Source organism: Pieris rapae, chromosome 19 (genome assembly GCF_905147795.1).
Source record: "Pieris rapae chromosome 19, ilPieRapa1.1, whole genome shotgun sequence".
Taxonomy (NCBI): domain Eukaryota; kingdom Metazoa; phylum Arthropoda; class Insecta; order Lepidoptera; family Pieridae; genus Pieris; species Pieris rapae.
In genome coordinates this window covers 2110603-2133897 of record NC_059527.1, presented here as the reverse complement: position 1 = coordinate 2133897, position 23295 = coordinate 2110603, and the positions used below count along the sequence as shown (strand labels likewise).

Here is a 23295-nt window from a genome sequence, read left to right as displayed (position 1 = left end):
AAAATATTAAAATCATCCACTCACTGGGCTACAAAGAAAATATCAAAAAAAATCCGTGCGTACAAAGCACACATGTCAGAAGAGAAACTTCTTAGTAAATGATTTTGATTTGATTGAATATTACTAAAAGCCCCAATAGATGATCGTGTACAAGTATGTGATCTATGTATTTATATATCTATATTTACACAATATACAGTGTGCTCACAATCATCTAAATAATAAAATTCTGCGTTGACTAAGACTACAGAATTGCCATCTAAAGTTCTAATATGTAATTGCTAAACGAATACATCAACCAATAGCGTGTATTTTTTTTTCGATCTCCCTTTCGCACTCTCTGTTTTCTTTCCTGACGTTTCTTCTGTAAAAATTTAACCTTCACTTTTAATTTCAATAAACTTCAATAAATAAAGAATCATTGGCAATTTAAAAATCTACTGTAACTGCGGACTCTACAGTAATTTTATAGTCGTAATTTACTTTCGCAAAGCACTGCTCTAGAGAGGGCCACGAATCACGATGCTCAGTCCTCCTCTCGCTGCCGCGACGTAAACACATACGCTCCGTCACATCAGTGTTATACAAAAAAGTTGAATTTTTTATATAAAAACTCGTGCAGTGACTTATTATATTGCTAAAAATCTATTGGATATTGGTTTATGTAAGTAATTTGTGTTTGCTTTAGTTAAATCAGACATACAAAGGTATCTTTTGTCCGGCGCAGACTACTAATGTAATAAATACAATAGTAATGTTTATGCACGGCTCATATTAAATGTTAGCATTTAACTAAGCTAAAGAAACTGCCTTTAATTAACATTAAGTTTAGTAAGTTATAACAATATTTTATTGCTATATTAGTGTTAATATTTTTAATAATCACATCTGAACTCTTAAAAAACGTGGCGGGAATACGTCTCATACAGGTTGCTATAGAACGCTTACTGAGACTTAAATCAAGTTTCATGAGCTGTTAAACCATTTTTTCTATTTGAAGGTGTACAAACAGTGTTCAGAGACTGAACTGAGATGGTAGATAGGCTCTTGTGGTATCGTTATGGTTGCGATTTTGCGTTATAGAGGCCGATTAGCGAGGTTTTGGTTTTTGTCGTTGCTTTTGTGAATCAGGCTGTATGAGTGAGATATTAAATAAGTTCTGAAGTGGAGATTTCAAAATTGTTACAAGCCGTATTTTATAGAAAGGAGCACTGTTGGTCTAGAGGCTTGAGTGTATTCCTCTGGTCTTGCGTTCGAATCACGGCCTTTCACGTACTAAATATTTCTGAAATACTATTGATCATTATAACACCGTAAGTCAGATATTACACTGCATACTAACCAACAGTAAACTAAAAAACTACTTTTATATGCATTTGTCCCGCTCCTAAACAACGTTTAATTAATAAAAACACAAATAATGTTTTATTACTCTGTAAATATTTTTAATATTGGAAATGTAACTTAAATTTCAAAAGCAATATACGTAGTTCTTTACTTAACGAATTATTTATTTGGTTTTAACTTTGGGTTTTTATGAAGAGGCAGGTTATAGCATAAAGGTGTAGTTGCGAGATATTACGTATTTTTATATTGCAACACAAAACCACAGACAATGTAGAGCTATTTAATAATAGAGCACGTGACCTCTATTATAGAAAGAATATTTTTATTATAAATCAAGGTTGTAATGTTGCACAATGAAATGCATTATAGAAAATGTTTTTGTTTGACCCAAATCGTAATATCAAGTATAGGGAAATTGCATCAATTGCCTGGGAGGACGAATCTGAGTGAGGCTAAACTTTGACCTGTAGATCAGGTCAATCTTGCCATGAAGTAGATATTTCCGCCATTTTTTGTCTCTGGTTATAGCTATAATTCAATGCTCCAATAGTAGTATTATTCAATGGACCAGTTGGCACATATTATAACGCGCAATTTAGTTTATCAAAAACTATGTCAAATATTCATCTCGGCCGAGGGTAATTCTTGTGTTTAGTATGCGTAAGGTACAAAATAAAAGAAATAAAGAATCTTTGTTCCCCGTTAAATCAGGATATCAGGTAATGTTTTAAACAAGTAATGAGGCTCCCTATTTACCTCAGCTTTTTCTTAAAAGAAAAGAACTACTTCTATTGTTAAAGTCTATAACTAAAGAAAATGTCATTATGGATTCATTCACATGAGAAAAAAGATGTAATTTCTCTAATGTATCAGTTATGGAAAAATATCGAAACATGTATATTAACATTTTTATTACCAACATAAAAATATCCAGTATTTACAATAGTTTAACATTTCGTTACATTTCAATATAAAAATTTAACATAATTAACTGAAAAGGAGGGCAACTACTACAACGTACTATCTACGTAACAAACAATTCATTTTTCATTTACATCTTACTTACAAATATTTCGTGTCAAATATAATTAGTAATCTCCTTCTGAATTCTAATTGGATAAAACGAGAATATTACCTTAGATTGAGATCCATTAGCACAAGATTATCCTTTTTCAGACTCTAATTAAGTTCTGGTTTGGAACGAGTTTTGTATTATTCGTAAATCGATACTTTTTAGTTTATCTTTGCACAAAGATTGTTTGGTTCATTTATTTTGGTATCCAAAATGACAAAAATGTTATTTTTATAATATGCAATAATGTATAACGCATAAATTAATAAAATGTGTAAGTACCTAACATTTGTTTTCTCTCTTTTGTAGACACATATTTTATTATATAATTTACAGTAGAGAACTACAATACGTTCAATAAATAAATTAATTTACTTTGAGCTGTATTCACTGACAAATTATAGAAAATGTTGTGAACAAAAGTGTTTGTTTTTTAATAAATAAATCCAATCAAAGTTAAGGTTCTTAAGTCCCGTCAGGCGGCTTCGTTATCTGACTGCTCAAATAGTGGCTAACCTTTTTCAACTAAACTTAGAGTAAGATTCGGAAGCGAGACTGGCAAAAACTTACGAACATCTCTCAGAATATATACATAATAATAAGTACGTACGTTTTTAATGTTTTAACAAAGGAATTGGCTATTATGGGTTTTCAATACCGTTATTAAGACTGAACTTAAAATTTCTTGAACACTATTAATTCGTGGGTTGTATACGTCGAATTTACTGAACAAAAAACATATTTGTATGATGTTAATTTTCTTGTGTATTTTTTTTAAAAGTATTTTTATATAACTAATTAAAAATATTGTATAGAAGTATTACCAAAAACGTGCCAGTAGTTAATGACCACATTTTTAATTAAATTATATGAGATATGTATGTTCTTGCACGACTTTGATTAATTATTGTAACTCGTGCAAAATTCGTCGTAATACATTAGGATAATGTATTTTTTTAATTAGTAGTATTTGCTAGTGTTTAATAATTAATTTTAAGATGTGGTGAAGAGAACATATTACAAAAAAATATCTTGCCTATATAACTGATAGCTCTAAATCAATACCTAATATCAGAATGAAGAGCAGTTTTGGCCTAGTGTAGACACTTATTCCTGAGGTTGTAGGTTCGATCCCAGACTGTGCAATGGCCTTAGTGTCTATGTGTGCATTTAACATTCGCTCGTACGGTGACGGAAAACATCGTAAGAAAACCATTGACGGCGTGCATAGGAGGCTGATCATGAAACAGATACAGAAATCTCAGGCACAGGCCTAAAGAGGTTGTAGCGTTATATATGATATTTAATTTTGGCGTTTATATATATATATATACCCATATCATTATTTATTTATTTAAAAAAAGTTTGCGAGCTTTAGAAAAATATGTACTTATCTAGGAACACACATAAATAACAATACAAACTGATTCTACATCTTTTAACAGATAAACAGAATACTTTTTATTTAATAACTATTGCTGATAGAATTCTCATAAGCAAAATGTGAGTAAGAGGGGGCTAAGACACTAAAAACGTACTTGCTTACCTTTGCACCATCGGAAGAGCAGCAAAAAACCTACAAATTTTAATTGTAAAACGAAAAAAAAAATTTAATATAGGTATATTTTTCTATGACGTCAATAATTACGTCTGACATTTCTAATTAATTGTAAGTTGGCATATGGCGTCCCTTGACAGTTCAATTAATTAAAGATTATCACACCATTACATTTATGACGCACCCTCTTTATTATTTCTAGTATATTTTGGGCTTTTGAGGGTGGAGCCATTATTTCGATTAGGGATATTAATTTACCCATTACACCATGAAATTAAATGTTAACCTTATCAAACCTTTATATTCAATTAGGTATAAAACAAATACTTCGTGTAACTAAATTGGTAATAAATTTTTCAATGTTAATCAATCAGGATTTCGTCTTATAAAACGGAATGCCACAGATCACGCTAAGACACCTGACAGCAAACTACTGCTTAGGCGTTTGTTTGTCACGTCAGTCAAAATTAGCGCGAAACTACCCATATGTCTAAATATCATTGATTATTATTGACATTTACGTTTATTGTCTTACATATTTCGCTAGTATCCCCGTATTCTAGTAAAAAACTGTGTATGTATTATATAATATCTGCCCGTGTTTTTATTGTATTCTTTACTCTTAAAAGAAGATTCAATAAACAAACACTGAAATGTCTCCCCCTAGCCATATTATACCTCTATTGATTTTATCGATTGAAGTGCAATCAATAAAAGTATCTATGTATTATAATATATTATAATAGATTCTATGGAATCACAGCATCAATGCAGCCTCAGCAAACTATTAGTTGAAAACTTTATGTTTTCTTCCTCTGCAAACTCGGCTCATACTAAATGGATGAAGTTTTGCAAGTTCAATGAATTACGTGCTTCACTTAATTTTTCATGAGGAAACTTGAGTTTGTAAAGTTAGCGGAGTTTTACTGGAACTTGATTTTCAATTTATTAGAATTAATTTTCAGCGTTTTTCCCTAGAGTTTAATAGCCTACAATTATTTCAATTTCCGTATTTATCGATATTTAAAAAGGAATACATGATAATTTGTACAAAGAGACTAATGTAATGCTTGCGAATGAAAGCGTTGAAAATTTTTGCAAGAAATAAAAATACAATTATTGTTAAGTTCTTCGAGACTAAAGTATTTATTTATGTAAGTTCGCTCGACACACATTGGTACAAGAAAAATAAAGTACAATATTTAATGTGACAAGCACTTATAGGTAAACATAACATACACGAAGAGATAAAAAAATTAAAATATAAAAACTGAAGTAAAAATGATTCAAAGGATGGTGGACTCAGTTTACTTTGACTCTCACTAGGTCTGTTGTGCGTGAGGGGGGAGGGGGGGGAACTATAGATATCCAGACCCAGCACATTTATCAAAATGCTCCATCTGGATATGGGTGAGTTACAAACCGTAAAGTAAATAAAAATTACATATTAAACCGGTGTATTTTCTGACGTTTACACACACGCAAATCCAAATCATGATAAGTTAAAAGCTAACCATTTTCGTAATTTGAACAAGGTTGAGGTAAACCTTCGCACCCTCGGATGTAAACAATGGGGAAAACTTATTTACGAAACGTGCTCGGGTGTCCTACGACCCTGGTACACTGTTACACAATTCATTGTTACTACGGCTTCACAACACTTTATTAGGCAGTTATAAAACTACTGCTAGATTTCCGTAGCACCATAATGCGACATAACTGGATGCGGCTAGAAATGCGCTAGTGATAAAATATAATGACAGGCGTTTGTACTATTTATTTCCTTTTCGTATACACAAAAGAAGTGGACAACTATTATAAAAGATTGTAGGGAAGATAACAAAGCAAGTCCGAGTTTTCTTTGTCTTCGTCACGTAATTAACAATTAAACGAGATAAATTTACTTGGCAAAACGATTCTTCTCATCTACTATTTATTGATGTACATATATATACATTTTACATACACAAAAAATTTTGTTTAATTAAAGTTAAATGAAACTTGTTTTTTCGTGGCCCATATACCGTAGATCCTTCTGAGTCTTTCAATGGTCAATGTTTGGGTCTATATGTAATAATCTGTGCCATGGATTTAATTTTTTTATTAGTAATTACAAGTATGTTTATGTAAGTGTATGTGATTTTACAGACGCATCATTCTTATTCCATTTATATATTCACACTTAGTTACATTAATACAAATAAATAACATAATACTTAAAAATGATAGGGTATCCAACGGGTAAACTTATCGCCAACGAGCGATCTCTTCCAGCAACCTAGTAAGGGAAAAACCAAATAAAAAAATATAATACAAGAAGTGCATAACCAAATCTTATATAAAAATCATAGAACCTTAATCTAAAATATTAATAAAACAAACTAAAAGGTTAATCTCACGGATTCTTGAATAAGAATCACGAATTCTTCTTGTATTTCTTATTATAACGAAAGAATAAGAAATACAAGAAATACTTAAGTCACAATTGAGCAGAATGGTTAAGAAACGTTTATGCAGAAGAGTTTTATAAAATGTACGTAAAATGAGCGGAATCCCGCTTAGCCGAGTAATTATTGTTCAGTAAAATGTATAAGAATTCCTACGAACGTAAGCCAGAAGAATGACCATTATTTGTCACGGAGCGGAGGTCGTAGTAAATAATGGCTTTATGGCCCGACACGAAAGATATTGTTCATAAATATACTGAAGATTAGTTTATCTTTCTACGCTTAGTTACGTATACCAATGGCGCTGCAACCTTTTCGGTCTGGGCCTCAAATTTTGGTATCCGAAATTCTAATACACAAGTGTGTGATCAACCATCTGTGCCTGACACACGCCTTTGGCTTTTTGAGTCTAAGGCATGCCGTTTCACTAACGATGTTTTACTTCAATACTCGCGAGTTTGATGCACCCGTAGACAGTAAGTCCATGGGAGCAAGGCAAGATCGTACTAACGCTTTGAAACCACTCGGCCATCGCTTAGTGTTGTATTTTTAAGGAATAAAACATTGTTTTAAAAGAATTAACTTACTAATTCATAGACACCAACTCACCCCTTGCGCTATTTTGAATAACATTCTCAATAACTTGCAGATTATTTGCATAATTGATTTCCCAAAGTGTTTCCAATTCTCATAACTTTTGTACATCTTAAACAGCATGCCATTCAGACTTATCCATACATACCTAAATCTTTCTAAATAATTAAAACGGAACAAAAAGTATAGATACGGCACTTTTTTAACAGTTTCATTAAATAAAAAAAATACTGAATATAGTATTAGTTAGAACACTGTATTAATTTTAACAAATTTAGTCTCCTTAAATACCCTTATTGTGATGCAATATTATAAAACATTATTATGTTATGTAATTACAAAACTTGCAGGATTGTTTTTTAGTTAGCGAAGCATCCCTATCGTAAGAATTCCAAAAATGTTATCTTTGAGTATTGAAAGATAAAGATATCTAGGTTGAGATAACATGGCATACATTTGTTGTTTTGAAGATACAATCTTTTTACGAGCATATGAAGAGTTAAACAGATTTATCTGTTAGATTATCTGTAACATATAAAAATCTCAAAGTTTCTATTGCGGCCTATTTTCAAATGATTTTTTCAAGTTTCCTTTTTTAATTATTACATTTGTTAACTCATTATTAAAATAGACATAATTTATTGAAATTAAACCTAAAATACCTAAATTAAAAATTGATAAAAAGAAAATTAAACAAATTTAAAAAGTTTGGTCCCTGTGACAGTGTACCGGTTTTAAAAATTATATTTCAGCAATACATATGTCAAGTGTCAAATTAATAATTTTGATACATTAAATTGATATTCAAATCATGATATTTTACGTCAACTTGGTACCAATTAGTTCGTTGACACGAGTCGTGACCAACCGAGTTGATTGACGAAGATTATTGCTGAATATTAATTAATACGTGTGAATCTTGATTTATGCTTTTTGTAATTAGTTACAACTGCCATTAGTCAATATAAAAGTTATATAAAAAAAATAACATCTTTAGTGCTTTTTCAAGGCCATTAATAATACTTTTATTAAACATTAATTTTAGCACCAAAAAAAAAAAATGTTCTGAGAAGCATAATGCTTACGATAGAGTTGTGTGGAAGTAGCATGTCGACGTGTCGGTTAGGTTTTTTCAAGAGAAGGACATCCTTCAGTAATGATAACTACGAAGAAGAGAACATAAACCGGTCGTTTACAGGTAAAAATAAGTTTTTTCGAAGTTTAATGTATCTACGAGTCTACAAACCACAGTTTCATCCTTTTACACATGAAATTTTATTTTTCCGGAGATTTTTCTTCTAATTTAACTTAAATCTTCTAATTAAATGTCAAAGAGACTTTCAATACAAGCCTAGTCAAATTATGTGGTTATAAAATCAATTGCAATTATGTAACACGAATAATTTAAAAGCTTACCTAACTAACTTATGTAGCTTACTTTCATGAAATTATATAGTGTTACAATGTGCATTGCAATATTTGTAAAAAATATTTTCAATTAAAATTAAAATTCTAAGATTTTTGTTATTTGTAGAGTTGCGTTTCGATGAGTATTAACGCGTGAAAAACTGATGTTGATTGAGACCGAATGTAGCAATAAACTTTTTTATATAACTAACATAGCATATTATGTAGTGTTTTAGGGTCGCTGTAAAATAGCGCTTAGTCGATTTGAGTCGATTTGAGTCGATTAAGCCAGTCGTTTTACCAAGTTAAACTAATTTCTTGTATGTGTAAATATATTGTGAGCGAACTGCCTTGATTCACACCTAAAACTTTGCCTAAAATAATACAGACACCAACATCTAAATTATTATAAAGAGTTATAGCGATACTGGACGCAATAAAAAATCTTAAAATACCAATATTATTTTAGATTTGGTCACTTAAATGTAGGCATAGGCAGAGGCTGATTTCCAACTTTCCGACTACCAATCTGAGCTCCATAGCTGAAGCGGCATTTAAATTTTATTTATTAATTTTTTTATATCAAAATAATATCACTGCATCAACAATACCAGCACAATCATAAGAAAATTAAGAATAATTAAATTTTAAATAATTGAAGCTGTCACGGTCCAAATTATATAATATAATATAACATTGGCTACTGTATTTTAGTTCAAAGAGCTTGTGTGGAATGGGCAGTGATTTCGCTGGCCGAAAGCATATAAAAGCTTCATGTAAAGCACACAACTTGAAAACAAGTTCTTGTTTTTGTCAGCTGACGCCACTCTGACATAATGGCCTTCATGCAGAAATATGAGTATTCGATAGTACTTGCCAAGGATTTCGCGATATATCGATAAACATTCCTTTTTTTAATCATATGTATTTATTTCACTGTATAAAGCCCCAACAAAATAAAAATATTCTTTCTATAATAGAGTGGTTTTGTGTTGCAATATAAAAATACGTAAGATCTCGCAACTACACCTTTATACTATAACCTGCCTCTTCATGAAAACCCTATGTTAAAGCCAAATATATAATTCGTTAAGAACTACGCTTGCTTTTGAAATTTAAGTTACATTTCCAATATTAAAAATATGTACATAAAAATAAATCATAATAATATGTTAGGCACATTATTACTGTGTTTTTTATTAATGAAACGTTGTTTAGTGACAAACAAATATAAATTATCTGTAAACCATAACATAAACTGGATGCAAAACAAATAAAATTGCGTTTTAATATGAAATTTAAAAAAAATGCGTAACGGCAAATTTTCAAATTTTCGTTCGCATCTATGGCTTCAAGGGTGAGAAGAAATTACTCCCGCATTTAGAAATCCAAGAGACGTTTTTGCGATAAAAAGGTCTTTAGCTGTTTCTTGGAGGTCGATTAACGCTTAACCGTTAAGTAAATATTAAAATAAGATTGAAATAACTTAAATTTGATAACTTATCGAGAGTTACGTAAGCTGAGTTGCATCGTTCTTTTGTTCTCTAAGAACTTATTCATAAAAACGTTCACCTCTTTCTGTCAAATTGTGTTTTCGCTGTTTTGAAAAGAGCTAGAGTACTTTACAAATGATTCAATTACAAATTTTAAATAAGGGAGTAAATCTAAGAAAATCCATATTTTGTATGCAGCATACACTAAAAACAGTCCTAAAATTCCTAATGTCCGTCCAAGAACCGTCGTTTCAAAAGCATTCCTGACTCTGTCACAAATACGTAACTTATACACAGGAAGAATTTAATTCGAATGGTTCTAGCTGAAGATCCATCTAAAATGTATTGCATCTGTGGCGGGTATTAGTGTCCTCATATAGTCCTCCCATCTAAAAGCGGGTATTTTTATAATATATTATTTATTTACACTTCGTTGCAGAAACACAGTACAATTAAAACTATTTAATAAAAACGCCTAATCGCTTTCAAGCAATCTCTTCCGGGCAACCAATGTGAGACAAAAGATAGATCAAAACAAAGCAATGGAAATTCTTTTTTTTTAAATTAAGGTAGGTAATTATTGTTAACTGTGTGTTATGTTTATGTTTAAATGTATATTTCGTGTATAATGTAATTATTGTTTAGTAAGTAAGTAATAAGTAGCTGTAGTATAGCTGATAAGTAAATAAAATAAAAACATACAGACAGTGAAAGGACACAATTCAAAAAAAGGTAAAACTCTTTATTTTAAATTATTATTTTTTACGAGTAATCATTCAAATTTGAAGTAAATATGCCCAAGGTGTTTGCATATGGAAAAGTACAGTGGAAAGTTTTAAATTACAATAACCCAGTTAAATACAATATTAAAATAAGAGGTAATAATCATAAAAATTTTATGGTTTGACTTCGGAGGGTTTCCAGTTTTATATATTTGCTCAGATGTTATAATTACAAGTTGACATTAAATATACTGAAATGAAATGTGCAGCAAACGCAAATTCAAAGCTAATAAATAAACCTTAAAAACTTATATTAATGAAAACTATTAAATTTATTTTAGTGTTTCTACTTATAAATTTTTAATTATTGGTTACTACAAGAATATTGTAAATAATATTATCTATATAAATTGAGTACTAGTGGCATCAGCGTGCGACTATCATTCCTGATGTCGTAGGTTCGTTCCCTGGCTGGAACCAAATGAATGAAAACGAATGGACTTTCTAAAAGCCCAGGAAACCGGCACCTGGCACAGGAGGCTGATCACCTACTTACCCTTTAGATTAACAAATGATCAATAAAAACAGAATCTTGAGGCCCGGATCTGAAAAGTGCCACTGATATTTTTAATCGAATGAATTAATTAATAATACTAATTAACAATTAAATTTCATACCTATACGAAGATTTTAAAGTATTTAAATATCAGTATTAATCCTTTTATAAGCCGACCTTGTAATACATAGAATATTTCTTTAGTAGGTACACAAATTGAATTACCCCATTTCACTAAACTTCTTATAAATTTAAATCGATTTGTAACTGTTAATACAATTGTATTATTTAAATTATATTAACATAGATAAAAAATAATACACACACATCATTTAATCTATGGAAAGACATTAAATAAAGCTAGACTATAGATAAATCTTAATTCTTATACAAATTTATATTGTATTAATTTAATTGTTATATTAAGAGATAGACAAGAGAAGAGATGATTAAATTCAATTTAATGGCATATCAATGTCATTTAATTGAATTGTATATATTATATACTCTGTCATTTATTTGTATATTTATATAGTAGCATTTAGTATGTAGAATTGTTTCAGTATATGATTATTTAGAGGGTTTTTCTCTTAATTTACGCCAACGAACTCGAAGTTAACATTTTAGTATAAAATAAAATTAAACCCTACCTTATTATGTATAATTAAGGCAACTAGTGGCACAATCTAATCTAAGCAGTTGACCTGTCCAAATGATATTTTCTAACGATCAATCATTTTGTCACTTGCACTTTCTAGACTTCATAAACGCACAAATAGATATGAAATGTTTTAATTTGGCTTTAGTATTATGCACTCGTGTCGTTTCGAAATAAAATGATTTTGAAACAAATTTTGTCAGCTGTGCTATGAAAATGTTTGGTGTTATTTTACTTATGATATAATATAGTGTGATTGACTTTGATAGCCTTTGTAGTACATAGCAGGATTAGGAGGTACTAGAGAAGGGACAAAGTCGTTCATAACCTACCATGTATGAGCATGCATTGTGTATGTCATGTAAGTGAATTAAGCGTAGATACTACACTTCATTTGTGCGAGTAGTATCGCCAAATCAGTGTCGATAATGACACTTGGCGAGATGCCTAGACAACTTCTGCGTCGTGAGCGTACGAATGAGAAGTAAGTCAGGATGTAGCAAGTGGAGATCTGTGGTTCTGCCTGCCTCTTCGGTAAATAAATAATTATACTTCTTGAGTTGAACCTCCCATATACACCATATACTCGTGTAAAAACATTAAGGAATTAGGGAAAACTTATGTCTTGTAATGAAACGAAGTAACATCAATGAAATAATCTAAAAATAAATTAAAGAGCTTTAAATAATCAAATTAGCTCAGAGCGTGTTCAAAAATGAACGGTTACAAAAGAGTGAAAGGCGAAGGCCATGACAACAATGCTACACTTATAATCTCTGATAAACCGGAAGACGCCTCATAAAGAAGCCTTTGTTCAAAGATCCTTCTAGAATTTGACTTCGCCTAATTTATTGCTATGGAGCTTAAATAGTTCAATGACACTTTAGGTTTCAAGTGGATTTAAAACACGGTTTCTATAACCCCGACTTAATCGATTTAAAGTCCTGTGCCCCCATGTGGGACAGAGCGCATATAGCGCAGAAAACCAGCCTGAATGGTCCTCTTAATTTTCCTTCACGTCATACCAGCTTCCTTCAACAATAAAAATATTACTAAATTAAAATCAGTAATATTTTACAGTTATCAATTTATTTACACTTTAATCCCGAGACATAATGGGCAGAAAAAAATTAAGAAACACCTACTGGGGGTACAGTACAAGGAGTGCATAAATAATTAACAAAAAGAACAAGGAAACTCTGTATATTTTTAACTTATAAAGTCATTAAAACACGATTTTTAAATCAATCAAATAAGGTAGACAACACAAATTAGTGCAACAATCTATCACCCAATGCTATTTTATTTCGGTAAAGGATATTTTCTTTACATTTATTGGTACGGTAATTTGCACGTTCAAACAATATCTTCAGCTGTAAATGGTCTAATATAAACTATTATATCGCTGTATGATTTCTTTGTTCATATCTCTTAGGATTGAAAAAAAAGCGCAAAAGCAAAACCGGTTCCTTTAATTGCAGGTTTGCATACATTTGCGCAATTATAGTTGTATTACCCCTTACTTAAGCCGGTTATAATTTTGCTTATATCATTTCGTGGCGCCAACTTTTATATTACGTACTGACTTATTTCTTTTGTATTGCTTAGTGACTCAGTTGAAAAGATTTAATTACCTTGGAGTTTAAGACATTCTCCTACGATTACAACAACAATCTTTTGTTTTGGCACTACCAAAAAATAGTACTAACGCCTCTGACTCCAAAGTGGTCCCAGCGGTTACTAGGCCAATCCAGATGTAGCTAAAACCACAATATAACAGCAGCAGTGGTAAACAGAAAGTGATAGAGTTGTGTCAAATAGTAGATACTTTTATATTTAATAGAAAATTCCCTATTCTCATTTAAAGTTTTTATTAAATGGGTCAAGGTTTATTTAAAAGCAGGGACAAAGGTAAAGTTGTACTCGTAAAAAAACAATGGCGCCTTCTGTATCTGTTTAGTAGTCATTTGTTTTTTTTGGGTCTTTTCTCACTGTTTTACTTTATCGTACGAACTTTTTTTAAGAGGACTATGTACGCACTCTATGTACTACTACTGTTATGAACCTAACTTACGATCTATACATAGGGTGTACGCACATAGATCGTTAAATCGCATTTATTTTATTATCGTAGAGTTAGGTTAGGTTAGGTTCATAATAGAATCAAACATAGATTTCAGTGATGAAGGTCGCACAGTAACGTACCATTTTTATTAAACAAAATGCATTCTATAATGTTAAATTACCCACAACACAGTGGCGTAGTGTGCGTCTGCGTTAGACCAATTTTGTCACAAAAAAAATTTGAATATTTACCCTATAAATTGAAAAAATCTTTATACACGATAAACACAACAGGTTTTGTTTGTAGGTGCACTAGAAATGTTTCTTGGTAAACGAGACGACAGCTTGAAATCAGGTCTCATATCTTTTATCGGTTCTCGTTGCAACATTGTAGCATACACCTTAAAATAAAAGACAAGTACCAAGGCAACTTTTATTTGCTAAAATGTTTAAAACTGAGTTTGTACAAGCAAACGATATACGATGCCTTGGTGAGAAGTAATATGGAGCATAATTCGGCGATCTGTGCTCTTTATGAATTAAAGTATAAGGTGATGTTCGAGCAGAGAATTTGCGTGTAATGTTTAGGGACAGTAATTCGGCAATATAACACTAACATAGCTTCAATGTGCCTTTAAGTATAATATCATAAGGTGACATCGTCCGCTGTTACTTCATGAGCTCATAGCTAGAACCTTCTGAAAAGGGCACATAATATGTTTTGGTGTATAATTTTAGTTAACGAATAACATCCGTTGCCTGAACTGACAAAAGTCTGTCATTTGTCAGTGTCTTTAGTAGTTAGTTAATATTTTATTTTATGTAATTTAGTTTTTGGGAATTAATATTTTTTTTTTTGTTGTGCGTTCTTGTCAATTTAGCGTCAACTGTTAGGACGGGATTGTTTTTTATAAATACCTATTATTCAAACATTAATTTTACTTACGCGAAAAGTCGATTTCAATATAAGTACATATGATGTAGAGCGAACCCCGTAATTAATGATTGGTTGTGACCAATTCCAGTAATAGGGATGCGATGCTTTTAACACAAAAAAACACTCTATCGTTTCACCCCATATATTTATATAACAGTGGCGCTCCAACGATTTTGGCTTCAGATTTCTATCTGTATTCTGTATATGATGAGATAGAAACTCTTCAGTAGTCGCTACCATAATGAAATTGCACCGTGTTTTGACGTGTTTCATAGTTCTCTGGTCTCGGCAAAGAGTAGAATTAGAACTCGGCACCGACAATTCAATTCTTGATTCAAATATAATAGTTTAGTTCTTAGTCTAGTTAGTCCTTAATCTCCTAGTCGTGTCCGCATCTTGTAGGGACGGCACCGCTTTTCAATTAACTGTATGTACGTCAATAAGATTGTTCAAGATCAAGAAATATCAAAATTGTTTTCCTGATAGGCATGAAAACTGTCAATCCTTCTGTCAGACAGCGTCACTAATTTTTTTCATATTGTTGTAAATGTTTGTCCATGTTTTGATAAAAAAAATAGTTTTAAAGCATGCCGAGTTCCTCATTCTGTTTCTTTAATTGTTGGAGCTCGTATTGAAACGCACATGAAATGTCTATTGGTACGAACGCACAATCTCAATACCTAAAACTTCTTAAAAACTTAATTTCAGTTATAATTAGCACCTTTCTCAGCACCCAAAACGTAACGCAAACATAATTGATTTCTAAGTAATTGTTCTTACTTTCTATTCATTGAAAATCTACAGATTGTATCTTAATTAAGTTGATAATGTTGTTTATAGCTGGTGATATCGAGATTTGATTTTCTTTTGTTTATGGCTGTTTTAATTGATGTACTTTTTAGTTCTTTAAATTGTCAAGTTTATGATTAACGGATTTTTCTTTCTATCACTGATAAATATTACTTTCATAGATTTCAGTTTAGTTTTAGTACCTACGTATATTTCTAGTTTTACATGTAGTTTAGTTAATTATTATTTATGCACTTTTTTTCACACTTCTAATTTACCCACAGTAATGTTAGACCCGAAATCAACGAAATAAAGGTGGATCAGGGATAAACAAATGCAATCTGCTAATACTATTAATATATGTTAGTAATGCAACTGGTTATATTTTTGGCGGACCACAGCGCTCCCATGAATAATAGCGGATGGAGAAACAGAGTAACAAGGTTGAAAGGGCCACCAGGGAACAGACAAAGAGGTTAACAGAGAGAGATTAGAGAGCAGAAAGCTAGTTGGAGGAGGCCTGTACTCTGTAAAAGGTTCTTGAAAAAAATTTATAAATTTGGATGAAGGAATATATGACGCTAAATTACTGTTATTATACTTCGTTAATGTTTACTTTATTTCAGGATCAATTCATAAAGCACTCTTGCACACGATCCTAAGCCAAGTGCACACAGTTTTTTATGGATTTGATCTTGTAGAAATTTGCGATTTCTTACTTCCATATAAATTAAGATAACTTTTTTTTTAGTATTCTTATTTATTTTACAATACAGACATGTAGGAATAATGTGACGGTCATAGCAAGTATCTTTTTAACACGAAAGAGATTGCCGGACCTTGAAATGTAAAGAAGCGAAACATGAAACTAAGATTTAGTATCGTAACACAATACCTAGATATCAGTTGGTAGAAATCGGAATGTTCATTGAACGACTCATGCGCAACACCCCACATGAATTCACTTTCTGTAGTGCTTCTAATTAATACGCATTGTCGAAAATGAGATTTAACTACAGATTAGTTCAGGGCATAGACAATTGAAAACATTTAAACTTTTTGAAGATAGAACACGAATTGTCGCAATTTGAGAAAGAAGTATACACTTAAACACAAAACAATTCATATGTTAAAAATAAGTACATACAATTGTTACTATATAAAAAGGTGTAACTTGCCAAGTGATTTTCTTTAATTTGTTAGGAACTTTTTACAGCAGTATGTCTGCTGCTCAATTGTTTATTGTTGACCCACGCATCGGCACTCCTATTGTAGTAACCCTTTGTGACCTGTGGTGACCTGATTTCTAAAGGGGTGGATAGTAAAAATGGGTCAAGTGTATTAAACTTCCGGTTTAATATCGCTAAAGTATCCTGAAACGTTTAAACGCACATTTGACCGATTTGACAAATAACGCTCGCTCGGTTCGAGCCATACAATTTTTATTTCTACATAATTCTCGTGTTACAGTGTAACCTTCGGGGTTTACCTTGTTAACATAAGCTTTTTAGGATACCAAAGAAAGATTTTTAATGAAAACTAGACAGGCGTTTCATCCCAGCTTATGTTAAGTGAAACACGTCTTAGTATTATAGCCGCTGTTTTTGGACATGTTTTTTTTTAAGTGTGGGTAAAACTTATAGACACACACGTAAATGATAAAATCTGATATACATGAACTATAGGTAATTTAATATTAACAACACCACATTTTAAAATGTATTTATGAAAAACTAATACTGCAAAGAATTATAAATTGTGTTTATAAATCAAGTATGTATTTTATAGTAATTCAAAAGATGTGTCATCGAGTTAAAAACTTCAAAATGCAACATGACTCAGCGAATGCGTCAGTGTTGAGTACGTATAGTCTGCACTCTGCCGGCCTATAAATTATAGACTGTATCAAATATTCATAGTATCTGGATTCTAGATAGAATATCGTTGCGGCGTAATAAATCAAGGAGAAAGACAAACGTTCAACATGAGTTTTAGGTAATAAATATTGTTTTTTCCATTAACCATTTTTTGGATATCTTTATAGTTTTTCTTCTCAGTTCTTCACAAGACGAGTCCCATCCATCTCGACTTGACCTTTCAAATACTCTTTGAAACGCTCTCCTTCTACTTTTCCTATGTACGTTCTCATCTCCTTTGTCTAATAAATTTAGAAAACTTCTCCAGATTTCCTTGATCAATGAACTTTACGGTTCCTTGGTCATCGGGGTACTTAAATTAGAGGATTTAATTTTTACTCTATACACGTATTAGCCACTCGCGTACAACGCTTAATGACTAATGTAAATTTTGAAAAGAGTTGCGTCTGGCTATACTCTAGGGGTGTAACTTCCAACGATTTATAAAACTAAGAAAGCTTCAGTGAGCAAAATGTATTGCCTTAGTTCGTATACAGACTGTAAACCAATCAATGGGCCACGAAGGTAGCACATATTAAGATTAAATTAAACATAATAACTAAGATCGCTTTGTGACGGTTAACCCTTGTATGGTACAGTTGTGCAAACTAAAACCGGTTCAAAGCATCGCATCGCCACGATGCAATGTTTTAGTGCATACTCTGATAAACATTATATGATACCAGGTTTAGACATTTCCAATTTCGTAAGAGCACAATAAATATGTATATATTATTACATATTTATTGTGCTATTTATTATATTATTATTATATTACAAACAAAAACAATCGAAAAAGTGGCACTACGAATAGTACTAGTATATGTCAGAGATGGTGATGGTGGGATGCAGATATTCCTCTCCTCCATTTGGTCAGAGTTGGAGGTGTCAAAGTGTACAAATACAATTTCCCTACGATATAGGCACTTGTGTTTCTTATTATAATGTGAAATTTATTAATTGTAGTGACCCATTTTGATTCAGAATCTGTTAATATAAACCTACCCTAAAAGCGGAAGTGTCAGTCACGCCAGGATGCCAAAAGGATCCTCCATTAATCCGCCGTTAGTCGCTCATTCTGGATTTGGGCGGGAGTCATACCGCTAGTCTCGGCTGTGAATTACCCTTAATGTTTCTAAAATAAAATTTCTTTGTGACATTCTAAGCTTGCATACACGATATAATAACATCTATACGTTAAATATGAAAATTAAAAATCGTTTTTTTTCTTTTCAGAACACAGCATCCACAAGGGACGTTTTCATTGCAAAATAAAAATTGTAAGTATTTGTTTATATAATGACGCAATCGTTTCGGTGCCATTTATATATATATATATATTTCAAAGATTAAAAAAGACATTACCTAATAGCTATTTAAAGATTACATAGTTCCCAGCATTTTCAAAAACAGAGCTGGTACTCCGAAAATTCTCATTGCGACACCCATTCCGGCGTTTGTGTATCCAATTTCATTTTAGTTGTCTCATCGCGAAGCGTTGATCGCGATCCTGGGATATATTAAAACTCAACATTAGAATCGATTTATTTTATATCGTGTCACGTGACTATAAAAATGTTTTGTTTTGTTTGTATGTTTTAACTTTGCCTTTCCCACATATAATTATATATATGAGAAAGGCAAAGGGATAAATTAATATCGTCATCAACCAAGACATCGTTTGATATTTATCCATAGAGTAGCGGCGCTGAAGTTGATTATTACATTGACATGCGCATATGTACTTTTGTTTATAGTAGTAGTAATAAGTTACTTATTTGTATGGCTAGTAATATTTACTAATTAGTGTGGAGTTATCTAGTGTTTTTAACTGACTACTGTGGAGATAGCTAGTATTGTTTACTAACTACTATGGAGTCAGTTAGTATCATTAACTAACTAATACGCAGTTAGCTAGTCCCATTAATTTATTACCTGGAGTAAGGTAGTATTATTAAGTAAAGTACTACTTTGATGGTAGGTATTACCTCAATGTAGAAGTTATGTAATACGATAATTTATGTTCAAACAGTCTAGGTTAAATTTCTGTTCTAACAATGTCTTGATCGAAATGCAAGATAAAATTAGTCCTTACATAATCTACCTAATTACGACAGAACAATTCAGTAATTAATTATTATAATTCGCCTTATCTCATCAGCATTGTCATAAACCTTCGTAGAAAATATTTTATCTGGTAGTGTGGCACCGAGGCACATCTATTAACTATTTGGATAAACAAATATATAGTGTTTTTCTTAAGAAAATTTTACACCTGCATTACTACTACGAGTCGTCGAAATTACCACTCGTATCCTGGCGTTTCATCAATCGTTCATCAATTATTTATGACCGTTGGTTAGACGTTGCGGTAGTTGTAATCTAAACGAAATACTTATGGATCATGATCATTAAAGTCATGGTTTCTTTAACTCAAACTCAAAAATATCTTTATTCATATAGATAAACATGTACCTACACTTATGAACGTCAAAAAAAAAACAAATTAAATTAATTGTAAATTTACTACCATTTACTACCAGTTCGCAAGTTAAGGGCGTAGAGTTATAGGTGGTAAGAAGAACTGGCAAGAAAAAACTTTATTAAAATTTGATAAATGTTAAACTAAAATAACTTGATTTCATTTTTACTGCCACGAAAGAAATGGATATGTTCATTTATTACATAATAAAGAAATTACACAGACAAGAGATAAAAAGTATTATACTAATATCCGTTACATTTAACATCCGACTTAGTTCATATAATATCCGGTTAAAATGAGTAATTTAAAGAAAGCTTATGTTCCTAATAAGTAGCTTTATCTATATAATAAATACTAGAACAACCGTAGATTTGTATGGGTAAATATGATTTCCTTGGTAAATAATAAAATGGTAGATTTTTTTCTTGAGTTGATTAAAAAGAAAAAAAACAGCTTGAAACTTAGTTTTAATGATTTCATTTATTCGCCAAAATAATATAGTTTTAATATTTTCATTAAGGTGAATTGTAGATAATAATGACATATCACTTTTTCCGCACAGACCACCAAAACCAAAGCAAATTGACAGTCTAAACTTTGTATGTCCTAAATGCCGTGTCTTTAAATGAAAAAATCAATAAGGCTTATTATAAATTTATTAAACAAAGGAAGCGGTATTATGTCAGTCTGGTCTTCCAAGTTAGGTATTATAATTTAGCAAGTTCTCAAACCGGTTATGAAAAGGTCATAATCGGTTTCAACTGAGCTTCCTTAAAAACTTTGTTCTTGAAATCTAAATTGTTAATTTATATAATAAAAATTATCCTTGTATTTATATCTTACTTAATTCTAGTGAAGTTGTATTTGTGTAAATCTAATATTTAATTGTACTTGTGACAGTGATATCTATTATGATACTATTACTAACGGCCAGTCCTGTGGTTTGACCCATTAAGATTTTTTTAAATTTCTCTTATAGTTTTTTTAATTCATTAAAACTTTTGCCTATTGTCTCATCATAATATCAGTTACTCAGATTTTTCATTGATACACAAATGATACAATCACGAATTAAACAATTGTTTACACAGTCCTTGGTGAAAAAAAAAGGCCAATTATTGTTCCTAAACAACAAATATAGGTCAAACAAATTGTGCTTTACGCGCAATTAATTCCGAAAAGACCTATTCCAAGGTTTTATTTATTTCCGTGACAAAGTTGATTTCATTATTTAAACACATGAATAGAATTAATTAGCTATAGAATACTAAAGTGGTAATAATTTGCGTTAGAGTAGCAAATTCTAACTTTGTGACATTTAAAATTTATATTCACTAATGGTCACACTAATTCAAACATTTTTTTATTCAAACGGGTAGATGTGTTCAGCAATTAGAAATTGAAAATCTTTGACCATAAAAATTTACATTTTGTAATTATATAAGTATAATGTTTAAATAACTTTACAAAGATGTATTTTATTTACATGAGAAACACAATATTTAAGTATATACGAGCAACATACTCGTCGCCATTAGCCGTCCCAGTTTTAGTCTACTATGTTCACTCTAACATGGATCTTTAATCCCTTACTGAATTTGTTAAACTCGCTAATATTGCGAATTTTAGACCTATATATATGTATATTTATTAGAACCTAATTAATTAGAAGATACAAGGCTACCGTGGAAGGTGAAATCGGGTTGAATAGGCCTTGTCGTACACACCTAGACCAGACGGTTCTAGAAATGGGATAAGTTAGCAGAGCTCTTTTCTTGGATCCAAGTGGAGCGGGGCCATAGTAGCCGCCCACTCGGATCTATGAGGGCATTAAACCATTGCTCTCGGACCCTAGTATTCGGCACCCGACTTGCTGTATGTAGACCAACCGGGTCTGAAAAATGTTTTTTTTTTTAATAAAAATAATACTACATTAATACTTATTTTCAAATATTCATATTTACTTAATCAACAGTCGCCATAAAAAGTTTTGGTTTCCGGCTATTTCTTTGTATCCATTGTTTAAGCATTAAATGTGAAAAGCACCTCAAGCGACAAGAATTGTGATTCTCATGAAAGTGGAAGCGAGAGAGGTATGTCAGGACCGTACTTAGTGAAGCTCCGTGGTCTCTTTATGATATATTTAAATATAATGTCAGTGTTTAAGTATAAATAACGGACAATATCGTTAACAATTACGACTCGAGTCACGTACATTGCTTTTATTGTAATTTTAATTTCCCTGTACATCGAGCCATGAAGGCTATAGGTTCCAGGACACAGATTTCCTTGTGATGTCGTGAGAAATACGGATGCATGTCAAGATTCAAGGTACTTGCTCGTGATAAATGATTAAAGCGGCTTACATGAGATTTGTAAACTAAAATACGTGACTTTTTTACATATATGAATACATATATGAATACTTATATGAATACATATATGTATTGTCTAGTATAATCTGTGAATAGCTCATTGCTTGTTCTTCAGCTCTGCACCTGGTCCTAGACAAAATTACTACCGCGATACGGATTTGTATACGTGAGCTAATATCATTTCCATAAAAATTTGATTGGCGTTAGTGTAGCACGACTGACGAAAAGGGATTTTGTCTCAAGCAATTGGATATATTTGCGACTAGTTTGCGAATGTGTTGTATTTTTCATATATTAGGTTTAGGTTTAAAGACTTAAGAAAAAGAAAAAGGCAAAAATTTCACTTACAATACTTCAGGTAAACCTAACATTGTAGTCGTTTTCTAATCATAATTCGTACATGCAACAAACTTAAATAATATTTTTTAATAATTAAATTTTAAGGTTAGTTATTAGAAATATTTTTATGTATTATGTTATTTGTTTTGAATTAATAAAATTATTTGTAGTTCTTAATCATTATTTACGATATGTAACAAACTTAAAAGTAAAGGTAACCAAAGACACACAAATAAAAAATGAAATTAAAAGTAATTTTTTTTTACATATTCACCCACCCTCGATTTGAATGCATTGAAAGAAGTAATAGTTTTTAAATTTGTGGGTTGTTTATTATACAGCTGTAGTAACAAAAACTATTTGTAGTTTAAGGTAGTATTTTAGTATATAATTTTTTTTTGAAACGTTAAAGCGTCTGCTTGCTGCGTATTCTTTAGTGATATGGACTTGGATCGAATTTCCTCCTCTTGATTTATTTATTGTTATAGTTATTTCAATAATCGTAGCGCTGATTTCACAAACATGAGAACGCGCAG

At 31.3% G+C, this 23295-nt stretch overlaps 1 protein-coding gene across 1 annotated transcript in view; it reads left to right on the top strand.

Moving 5' to 3' along the window:
- Positions 1 to 516: 516 nt before the first annotated feature.
- Positions 517 to 23295, top strand: part of LOC110993517 — a 50091-nt gene continuing 27312 nt past the window's right edge. The window contains exons 1-2 of the mRNA XM_022259805.2: positions 517 to 664; positions 18797 to 18840. The gene's annotated coding sequence lies outside the window, so the exon portion shown is untranslated. The remainder of the gene's footprint in view (positions 665 to 18796; positions 18841 to 23295) is intronic.